Source organism: Pholcus phalangioides, unplaced genomic scaffold (genome assembly GCF_987345545.1).
Source record: "Pholcus phalangioides strain wild (caught in Gottingen) unplaced genomic scaffold, Ppha-v1.0 ptg000017l_1, whole genome shotgun sequence".
Taxonomy (NCBI): Eukaryota; Metazoa; Arthropoda; class Arachnida; order Araneae; family Pholcidae; genus Pholcus; species Pholcus phalangioides.
Genome location: NW_028301610.1, coordinates 19,899,820 through 19,910,586, shown reverse-complemented (window position 1 = coordinate 19,910,586; position 10,767 = coordinate 19,899,820). Strand labels below are relative to the sequence as shown.

Sequence of the window (10,767 nt, the reverse complement as noted above, 5' to 3'; positions counted from 1 at the left end):
GGAAAAAAAAAATAAATTTCTGATAATTACTTGAGCTTTCGGTTCCAGATTAACAAATTGCTTACAGACTACTTATTTCTAGTGACGAAAGTAATTAAATAATTAATTTAAATAATGGTGCGGCTTATACGCTGAAGTGGCGCCACTGGTGCAGCCCACGACGTTGCAGCTGACCATTATGTTGACCCGCGAACAAATATAAGTTGGCCACCCATGCTATAAGATTAAGGGTGCTCAACCTTCAGGAGACACATCAGATGACTCTGAGGGCCACATTAGGCCATGGGTTGAGCATGTATGTATTTGATTAAGGAAAGTGTTATGTACCTTATAAATGTATCAGAAACTGGATTTGGACAGAGGTTTTATTGCAATATCTGTTCATGTCTTGTTTTCTGATGCTGGAAACACGGGGTCGGACTTAGGGAGGTGTGGAGGGTGCGATCGCACCAGGCCGCAAAATATATTGGGGCTGCGCCAGATTTTCACTGTATGTACTGATTACGTAAAGGGTGCTCAATCCCTAGGAGAAAGTGGGCTACTTCATTTGTTAGAGGGCATGTCGTGGGCTTACTTAATTAAGTTATCTGAATCAGCGCCGCGAGTCACTTAAATGGTCTGAAACTGTCGTGGGTTACTCAAGTGTTCTATAAATATGCCGCGGGTTACTTAAGTGATCTGGGAATGTGCTGCCGCTCAGTTCATTTTTGCAAAATTAGGTAGGTTTGAGGTCACGGGTCACATCAGATGATGACGAAGGCCGCATTTGGCCAGCGGGTCATGGGTTGAGGATGTATGTTCTACATAAATTTATTGATTCACCAATTAAACATTCAATTTAAATGATATCCACGTTTTAAGAGTTGGTTTGACTTATAAGGCGTTTCTAAAGGAGTAGGAGTTGCCACACATGGGTGCTCTTTTTTTTTTTTATGACCTTTATATAAAGTGCTCAACACTCCGAAAATGTTGGAGATTCCCTCAGCGTTTCGTATCCCACCAATATGCGTTAGAGGCCTTTCACACGGAGAAGATGCGAATGCGGACGCTGGTCCGGAAGAAGTTAACAGTTGGAATATACTGAGCCTTTCAGACGAGCCGAAAATTTCCCGCACCTAGGAAATGTTCACGTGGGTTCGGACGTGAAGAGCACTAAAGATGCGGGCGCTCCCGCATCTTTAGTGCTCGTGTGAAAGGGTATCCGGACCCGCATCCGCTCCGTGTGAAAGGGGCCTTAGGAGGTGGGGGCAGTGCTGACGAAATTTTGCTGACAGGGGGGGGGGGATCAAAAATAGCTAAAAATTTGCTGACGTTAATACTTGGTCTGCAATTTGCAAATACGGTATTAATGCTTCTTATAAACGTTGACATCTTTCTTCCGATGTCCCTGTAGCGCAGTGGAGAGCGCGTTGGACTTCTAATCCAAAGGTCCCGGGTTCGAATCCCGGCAGGGATCGTTGTTTTTTGCCGTCGCAGTGCATGCAGGCTTTGTGTTTTCTGTGTGTGTATATATTGCATATTCTGTAAAAGGGAAGGCAAACAAAACTGCCCAGCACTGTGGATAGAGGCTTCGTTTCCCGTTACAGTCGAGGCGCTGTATATATGTAATTTGTATGCATTGTATATTTGGACCATTCTCTCTCCCACTTGAACATGCCAGCTTCTTCTTTCTTGCCCACAAGACCTTTCCACACTTCTTTGAAAATCCCTGGCTACGGTCTCCGGCCCTTACGTGTCACTGGGAGCACGTGAAATTTTTCTCCCTAGTCAATACAGTCGAATCCCGTTTTAACGAATACCGTTATAGCGAAAATCTCGTTTTAGCGAACACTTTTCTAATCGCCCAAATAAATTTACATAGGAACAATAAATACTATGTAACCTGGAATTCCTTTATAACGAAATTTCGTTTTAACGCGAAGTGATTCCTCCGGTCTCTTGGCGTTCGTTATAACGGGATTCGACTGTATATCCATTATGCATTTCTACTTTATAGATTGATTTCAGACTAAATTTATACACAACTCGGGGATATGACCTGTAACGTCTACGGGTAGTTCTGGGATTCCAAAACTAATTATCACTTCTTCCTGCAATATTAATTAACTTGAATGCTTTATTTCTTTACCTGTGAATTTTAGATAAATTCGGCTTAAAGGGGAATATGCCACAATCTCAGAACAATCAGTGCTACTGCAGAGCAATCTGGAAGAATTTTAAGAAAAAACATTATTATGGTAATTTTTACCGCAGAACATTTCCAGTCGGTTGAGGGCTCGCTGCAGAACAATGCAAAACATTATACTTTGGGGTCCATGGACACTCTGACACACGTCGGGTTTTCATTGGCTTCCGAAAGTTACTATCAAACTGATATGTCATGGTTACAAAAAAGCCGTCCGGCAATAAATTGGACAACACAGTGCCAGCTCCCCTGCGAAAACAATTACAAGTGTGCTCAAGTCCGGCCATGTCATAGTTGACGTGTCGGTGCTCTTTTGAACTTGATTTGTTCATGTGAAAGAGGGGGAAAGGCGCCCTCCTCGAGTCATGATTTTTGAGAGAATTTAAAAAACGAAAAATACATTTTCAAAATTAATTTAAGCTCGATCCCCCGCTTCCTGTCACTCCCTTTACTTTTGTGAGAGGCTTCATAACGTTATGTGCCCCAAATGGAAACATTAAATCTCATATTCGTTGACTAACCAAGCGTCTTTGATTCATGAGGGGCCCCACTAATCCCTGCTTTGACCAGGGTCCTAAATAAAAGTCGGGCTCTGGTGCTAGTTGCATGGTCTCACACGGGTGGAGCTGACAGGGCTCCGAGCCTGGAACAGTTAACTCTAGTTTTTGTTTTTCATGATATAAATTCACTATAGAAGGGCCCCAGTGAAAGATGTCAGCCTAGGAGCCCTTCTCCAGGAAGTGTGGGCCGTCTTACAGCATGATGGTCCTTGGGCAAAGTGATGTTCTGAGAGCCCTCCACCCGGCTGAAAGTACATTCCTACCAATTTAACGTAATTTTAATCTAGAAATGTATAATCTATATAGAACAGATGCCATTATATCATGAGATCCCTTATATACTCGAGTGCTTGGTGCTCTTTCTTTGACATGATAGACATAATCGGTGCGACGTCAAGTTCACGCGATTAACTACCTTCAGATGAAAAAGTTGTTTCCGGATTGGATTGTGGTGAGATTCGATTTGTATTTTATCTCACAGATGGCGGCACTTGTAAAACCGACGCCATCCTATTGTCACGAGGGAAAATCGGGAGATTGGCGACCGAACCATCAAGCGAGTAAAATGTCGCTCCCGTAGATTTTTGTTTTGTCATGTCATATGTTTCGTGTTAGTTGGACTACCCCTACAAGCCTACAATCATCATCGAACCAGACCCAAGCTCAGGACTGACTTTATACAAAGTATAAATATACCTGTGCAAGATCTAATTTCGTCATTCCTTTCATCTTGTTTAATAATAATGATGGCTCCTAAATGGTGTTTCGTTGCACCTTAGGATGCCCATATCTGTTAGGAATTTTCATTTTAATCATTATAATATCCCTATGCAGCACATAGGCCCGAATTTTCTCAACATACTGAAAAAATAACTTTTTATACAGTCCCCCGTGTGCCCCAAAACCCAACTTAGAAAGTTGTTGTGCTGTCTCTCCTGATGCCAAGAAAAAAGAATTTCATGTTTCTAAATGCGAAATATTCACTGAGATATTTGAATTCGAAAAACGGAGAAAAGTTTGAAAAAAAAAGCGTTAAACACGGGTAAAACTGTTTTACCGCATTTTGAGCCATTTCTTCCCCAACTTTCCTCCATTTTTCTAATTGAAATATCTCAGTGAATATTTCGCATTTAGAAACATGAAATTCTTTTTTCTTGGCATCAGGAGAGACAGGACAACAACTTTCTAAATTGGGTTTTGGGGCACACGGGGGCTGTCTAAAACGTTTGTTTTATTTTCTTTTAATAACTATACAACTGCTTGCAACGTGAATGACATATCTGAGTACTTCACGTTATTTGGAAACTGTTTATAATTTGGAAGTATATACCTCTAAGATCAACGGTTTACCAGTAAAATGCCACACACCCTTGTTTGGTAAGCACCCCGTGTATATTATATGGTGGACACAGTCCAATTAAATGGAACAGTGAACCTTTCTCTCCGGATGGATCACTATGGGCCCGAAAATATTGGCCACCAACGGGGATTTCGGTTAGCACAGGGGTCTTCAACGCATGGCCCGTAGGCTACATTTGACCTTCGTGGCCCCTGGAGCTTTTTGTTGTGGCCTGCTGATCATTTTTAGACAATGACGGTAAACATTAAAAGACGATTAAATTAAAAAATAATTTGATTGAGCCTAAGAGTTTTACTGCAGCGTTATTGAAATAAATAATTTCAAGATTTAAAGAAATAATCTCAAGATTTACTGAAAGAAATAATGTCAAGATTTACTGAAAGAAATAATGTCAAGATTTACTGAAAGAAATAATGTCAAGATTTACTGAAAGAAATAATGTCAAGATTTACTGAAAGAAATAATGTCAAGATTTACTGAAAGAAATAATCTCAAGATTTAATGAAAGAAATAATCTCAAGATTTAATGAAAGAAATAATGCCAAGATATATTAATAAAATAATTTGAAAATAGTGAGAAGGAATATTTTTTCAGAATTACCGAAAAAAATAATTACAGAATCATTTGAGGCGATTTTAGATTGAAAGAAATATAATTAATCAGAAACTTCTTCAGAATTGGTGAGAAAAATTATTTCAGAAGTTCCATAAACGCGGGCCACTTTGTCCTGGAACCCTCCTTTGACCAAAACGGAAAAATAACGAAACGTGACCTAGAGCGTGTGCAAGCGTGTAAATGACCAAAAGAATGGCCTAGAGAGCAAGGGACCAGGTCAGTGAGAGACAAAAATAGTGACCTAAAGTGTGTGCAAACATATGAATAACCAAAAGAGGGACCTGAGAGCCAGAGCTGCTTTTTAGACCGGGCCCCGGACTTACGGTAATAATTTCCTTCACAAAAATTCTGAATTTCCATCCAGAATTTCATAAATTCTGAACTTCTACCAAAATTCTGGGATTATTTCTTTCATTTAATCTGAATTTTCATGGGTGCTGGACGTACTGACCTGGTTCCCAGAGTCGCAACTGGCATGGGCAGAGATCCGGGGGGTGCGTGGTAGGGGCATCGTCCCCCCTAGCGTCAAAGGTGGAGCTGATTGAACTAATGTATAAGTATATATGAATTGACATCATCATCGTGCCCCCCAGACTTCCAAGTCTATCTCCACCTGTGGTGTTGGGGGGGGGGGGGGGCAAGCCGATCTTTTGCCCCCGGTGCTGGACAAGAGGTTGGTGCTGAATTCAATCCTTAAATTGCTCCTTCTACATTACACGGGGGCCCCAAAATACGTACCTGGCTGACTAAGTACCTAGTTCCGGCCTTGTCTTCAAGCTCAAGGCAGTCTTAACAGTATTTCGGGGCCCTGATAAATAGCTAGATGCATAGGCGGAGATAGACTTGGAAGTCTGGGGGGGGGGTCATGGTCATTATTGCTGGGGGGCACGATGGTGATGATGTCAATTCATATATACAATAGATCAGTCGACTCCACCTTTGACGCTGGGGGGGGGGGCGCAATGCATCATCATGGCCCCCCCCCGTATCTCCACCCACGGCTAGATGTTCTGTTCTTGTTTCGGTGGCGTATGGTTTGATATATCATTATCAGTGCCGTCTTAACGTATGGGCCTACCCAGTCACTGCCCGGAAGACCTCAAGAGCAGAAGGCATTTACCCCATTCTGTAGCAGGGGGCCCCTTGGCTAAGACCTGTGGTGGACCCCAGACCAGACTTTCCACGGGCCCATTTATAGTGAACTTATTACTTGGAACAACAAAAAATGATGATAATCGTCCTGGACCCTATTGCTGGAACCCTTTCAGCTCCACCCTTGTGGAGGAAATGGCAGAGAGGTCTCATGCAAATGAGACCCGGTTAAAATTTTCGGGAATAAACATGTAAATTAGTACGGATAAACATTTATAATCAGGTAGGGCCGCAAAAACATTTTGCCCGCAGCCCCTTGATGCTCTTAAGACGGCGCTGATTATGGTTTAATTTAGTTTCTCTCGTAAATCTTAAAACTCAGATTATTGTTTTGTTTTCGTTTTTTGCCGATTTTAAACTTTTGGAAACAGGAAAATTTTTCACCAACGCCAGGAACACACACACAAAATAAAATTAATAAATTAAATAAATAATAAATAAATTTCAAAATTTTCTTTGGTGGTCATTTTCTCGGAAGCCGTGGACTAGCATGACCATATTTGAAAAACCGGGACATTTCATTGATGAACAACTGGCGATAAATCATGAATTCTTGAATGAAAAATTTCGAAGTAAATTTTCTTAGCATATTTGAAAAATGAGCATTTTCACATAAACGATCAATTATCTGAATGTTATGGGAAAAATAATTCTTTCCTAGAAAATACGGGAAACGTGGACTTCACTTCATTGTTCGTTCGGTTCTCCTTAGCCACCTCAACTGTGATGATTATTTACTTCAGGGAGAGAGTAAAGAGTTGCAGGTTTAAAAAGTAACTGATCTTAATTTTTCATTCTTTCTTCGTTTTTATTTGATTGTAAGTTTTGTATCTTCTTTTTGTTATCATTCTGTCTTTTGGTTGCTCACTGAACTCTCCTCTCACTGTCTAGGTCACTCTTTTTTCACCCACCGGTAAATGCACCTCTGAGTCATTTGATTTGGTAGCTCACTGACGTGAGCTTTTTTGTAATTCAAAAACAAAACTAAAAAAAATTGCCGTTTTTTAATGTAATATTTGAGATTTGGAAAGCAGTTTCGTTGAGTAGTTCCTCACTTACTGATTCCAGTTGCAACAACTATAAATGAATGTTTCTTTGAATTTTTTGACGTTTTTCCTGAATCGTGTGTTAACGGCAGTATCAAATCTAAGCACAGCATGCTTATAACACGGGGTACCAATGTAAACAAACCACAAAATAGTTAAGTAATGGTATTTTTCTCAACCAAAATAGAAAACGAGTACGATCTCTAATCGAAAAAGAAACTTTTAAATCGTAAAATTCGGAAGGTACGTTTCTGTAAATGGAAGTTAAAATATTGGTACAACTCATTTTTTTTAGGAATTTATAAATTCAGTTTTTATCATTTTAATTTTCCTGAATAATCAGTCAACATGTTATTATTTTCTATCTCGCACCCCTAAAAATGCTCTCCCGCATCTCCGGTTGGGAACCACTGCTCTAGATCACTCACTAACCTGGTCCCTCAATCTTTTCTGAGACGAACTCGGATTATCCAAAAAATATAAATCTTTATTTTATGATAAATATGGAACAGATGCAGTATGGTCCGCCACGACTTTGGCGACTTCGCCAAACAGGATCTTTCTTTTGTTCACCGCGTTTTTTCAAAAATTCTAAGCAGCCGTTGTTCCATTTCCAGCGCGTCTTTCTCTCTTTGATTATTATTCCTCCCTTCTGTAGCTTACGTCATTTGGATTATTATCTACTGCTCAGGTTGTATCATACCATTTTATTATTTCGTTGTATTTATTAGTTATTCATCCATTGCCATGCCTTCTGTTTTATCGGTTTATTATTTAAAATGAACCTACAGAATTTTTCATGCCCGGATTCGTTTATTAAAAAAAGTGTCCGGGTTTAGTTTTAATGCATAGAATATTTATGCCTGGAATTCCTTATGCCCTGATCTTTTTATTATTAAAAAAATGGACCAGGTGTAATTTTTTTTAACTGATATTTTTATGCTTGGTGGTTTCTATTATGTTTTGCACGCTGATGTTTTTCTTTCGGCGTCCGCAGTGTCTGATGGCCTTGGCGACTCTTCGTTGGGCCATCAGACATGTGTGGCGCCAAAAAATCGCCAAGTGGCGGACCATACGACAGCTGTTCCGTTCTGCCTGAAGAATAGAAGCATTAAGTAGGTGTGACACAAATATCACTTCAGCCAAATCCCTACCACTCTTTTTCGGATGTCCTGTAGAGCAGAAGGAGGGAAAATCATTTTCTAGCTGGCCACTTTTGAAAACATTTTGTTGAAGTTGAAGTGTGTTTTTTTTTCAAATCTTCTGTGATCCTCGGAGGGTTAAAAGCACTGAACAGGCACACATCGATATTGACAGATCACCTATAACAAAGTTTGGCAATGCCCATCTTGATAACCACTGACTTGCTGTATATGCGTCTGAAATTTTATTCAAACCTTTGTGACTATTTTTTATTATTCGTGACAATAAAAATAATCAAATAATTTTCACTTTTTAAAAAATATTAGGCTGTCTGCAGATCACCTGTCCCATCTTTGTGAACCATAGGTTGAAAAATGCTGCATATGCGTGCACCCTTAATGACGTCGCTTATCCCAATGTTCACAATAAATGGTGCCACTATTCCGACCAATAAAACTGACCACAAGAATGATTTTTCACAACTCTAAAATAGAACCACTAAAAAAAGTAAAAACAAAACATTATGGGAATTTCGACGGCTATTGGTGAATGCACGTGGGAAGAAAAACAAAAACACATACACTGCTGGCCACCCAAATTGCAACACCAAGAAAGACAAGAGATATCGCAACAATATTTATTTTGTAGATAACATGTTGACCGAGCATCAAATGATTAAATTTATAGACTTCTGTGAAGTGTGGTTCCTGCCAAAATCAGTAGTCAGAGTAGCCGCCATTGTTGGAGATCACCGCTGCCACACGCCTCGGCATTGATTCAAAGAGACTTTGGATGTGTTCTTGGGGTACAGCAGACCAAGCAGCTTCCACGCGTTGCCAAAGTTGATCTGGTGTGGCAGCTGGGGATGTAATCTGGGTCAATCGTTGAGCAACCATGGACTACATGTTTTCTATCGGCGAAAGATCCAGAGAGCGATCTGGCCAGGGAAGCAATTCAATCTGGCGATTGACGAAGAACCTTTGGACCATGCGTGCCACGTGTGGTCGCGCATTATCCTGTTGAAATATGGCTGTGGGCAAGCCCTGAAGGTAAGGAAGGACAACTGGCTCCAACACCTCGGAGATGTAGCGCTGGCTTTTTAAAGTACCGGCAATGCGTACTAGAGGAGTGCGAGAGTGATATCCAATACCGCCCCATACCATAATACCCGGTGCAGGACCAGTGTGGCGGTGCATAACGCAGCTGTTCAGCATCCTCTCTCCACGGTGTCTCCAGACTCGAATCCGACCATCGTGGTGTTGCAGACAGAAGCGTGACTCGTCAGTAAAGACAATTTCATTCCATTGTGCCGTCCACATCCTTCTTTCATCTCACCATTGACGGCGGAGACGTCTGCGGTTCTGCGTCAAGGGTAGTCGAAGCAATGGACGTCTTGCGGACAGACCACTCTGCTGTAAACTGCGTCGAATGGTACGCGCAGACACTGGATGATGCGGTACAGACTGAATGTGCTGTGCTATGGTTCGTCATGTGACTGAGCGATCCGTCACTGCCATACGCACAATACGCCTGTCATCACGTGAAGTGGTGCACTGAGGTGGATGCGATCGAACACGTCGGTCCGTCGTACCCTCCTGCATCCAACGATCACATATCCGCGTTACAGTTGTTTGGTTTCGTCCAACACGACTACCGATTTCCCTGAAAGATAATCCACAATCTCGGTAGGCCACTATCCTTCCTCTGTCGAACTCGGATACTTGATCAAAAGATGATCGCTGTTTTCTACGAGGCATAATTGATCGTTTTTTTGAAAAAACCACAAGAAAAACACAATTGCCGTACTTCAAATCGTCGAAATCTCCAAGCCTTAAATAGCGCTTTGAAGTGGCGCCACAGGCGCGCGTGATGTGCGTCTGCGCTGAAATTCTAATCATTTGCATATCTCACCTCCGCTAATGCATGTTGTAAGTTTCATATCATTTGCATGCTTCCTTCAGGGTGTTGCATTTACGGTGGCCAGCAGTGTATTAATGAAGAAATATATGTTTGAAAGTGTAGAAAAATAATAATAAAAACTGCAAACCCCTGAAAAGTAGAACAAAAGGGTGAATTTTCCAAAACGTAGGATGCTTGAAATGACATCAAAAAGGAGGACGGTTAGTAACCCTACATTGAGGCCACACATACACCCAGAACACTCATTCCAGCATGTGCCGATTCATTAGAATTCTATGGAGGAATGAGTATGAGGTGCATTTATGGTTAAGTAGTAGTAGTAGGATATTAAGAAAATCAGTTTATCCTGAGGAGAGTGGGGGAACCTATCTTCGTGTAGAAGAGGACAAGTTCCAGCCTAATATAATAATAATAAATCCTATAGGATTTAGGTGCGGGTTCAAATCCAGCCCTGGAAGGCAGAATTTACCTTCTTTTTATTTCTAAAAAGTCAAACTAAACATTAATTTTGGAGCTTTTCCTGTGGGAAATTTTTTTTTTCGATGTCTAGATTTTTTTGCAATTATGCCAGCTCTGATATAGCGGCCGCTATGGTGGTCGAGTGGTCATAATGACGGACTCACATCGCGAGTATCTGGGTTTGAACCCTACCGGCGCCACAGTGGTGGTCGGCTGAAGTTGGTTTTCTGTGGCTTCCAACTTCAAGACTCGAATGCGAGCCGATCTCCCTGTTTAAAAGTCTCGCCACAGAGAGCAACAGGCCTACAACGTAACAAATATTCAAT

At 41.2% G+C, this 10,767-nt stretch overlaps 1 non-coding gene across 1 annotated transcript; it reads left to right on the top strand.

Annotated features, from left to right (window-relative positions):
- The first annotated feature begins 1,383 nt into the window (after positions 1–1,383).
- On the top strand, positions 1,384–1,456 carry TRNAR-UCU (transfer RNA arginine (anticodon UCU)). The gene has a single exon. It is a non-coding gene; the product is annotated as a tRNA-Arg (tRNA).
- The last annotated feature ends 9,311 nt before the right edge of the window (positions 1,457–10,767 follow it).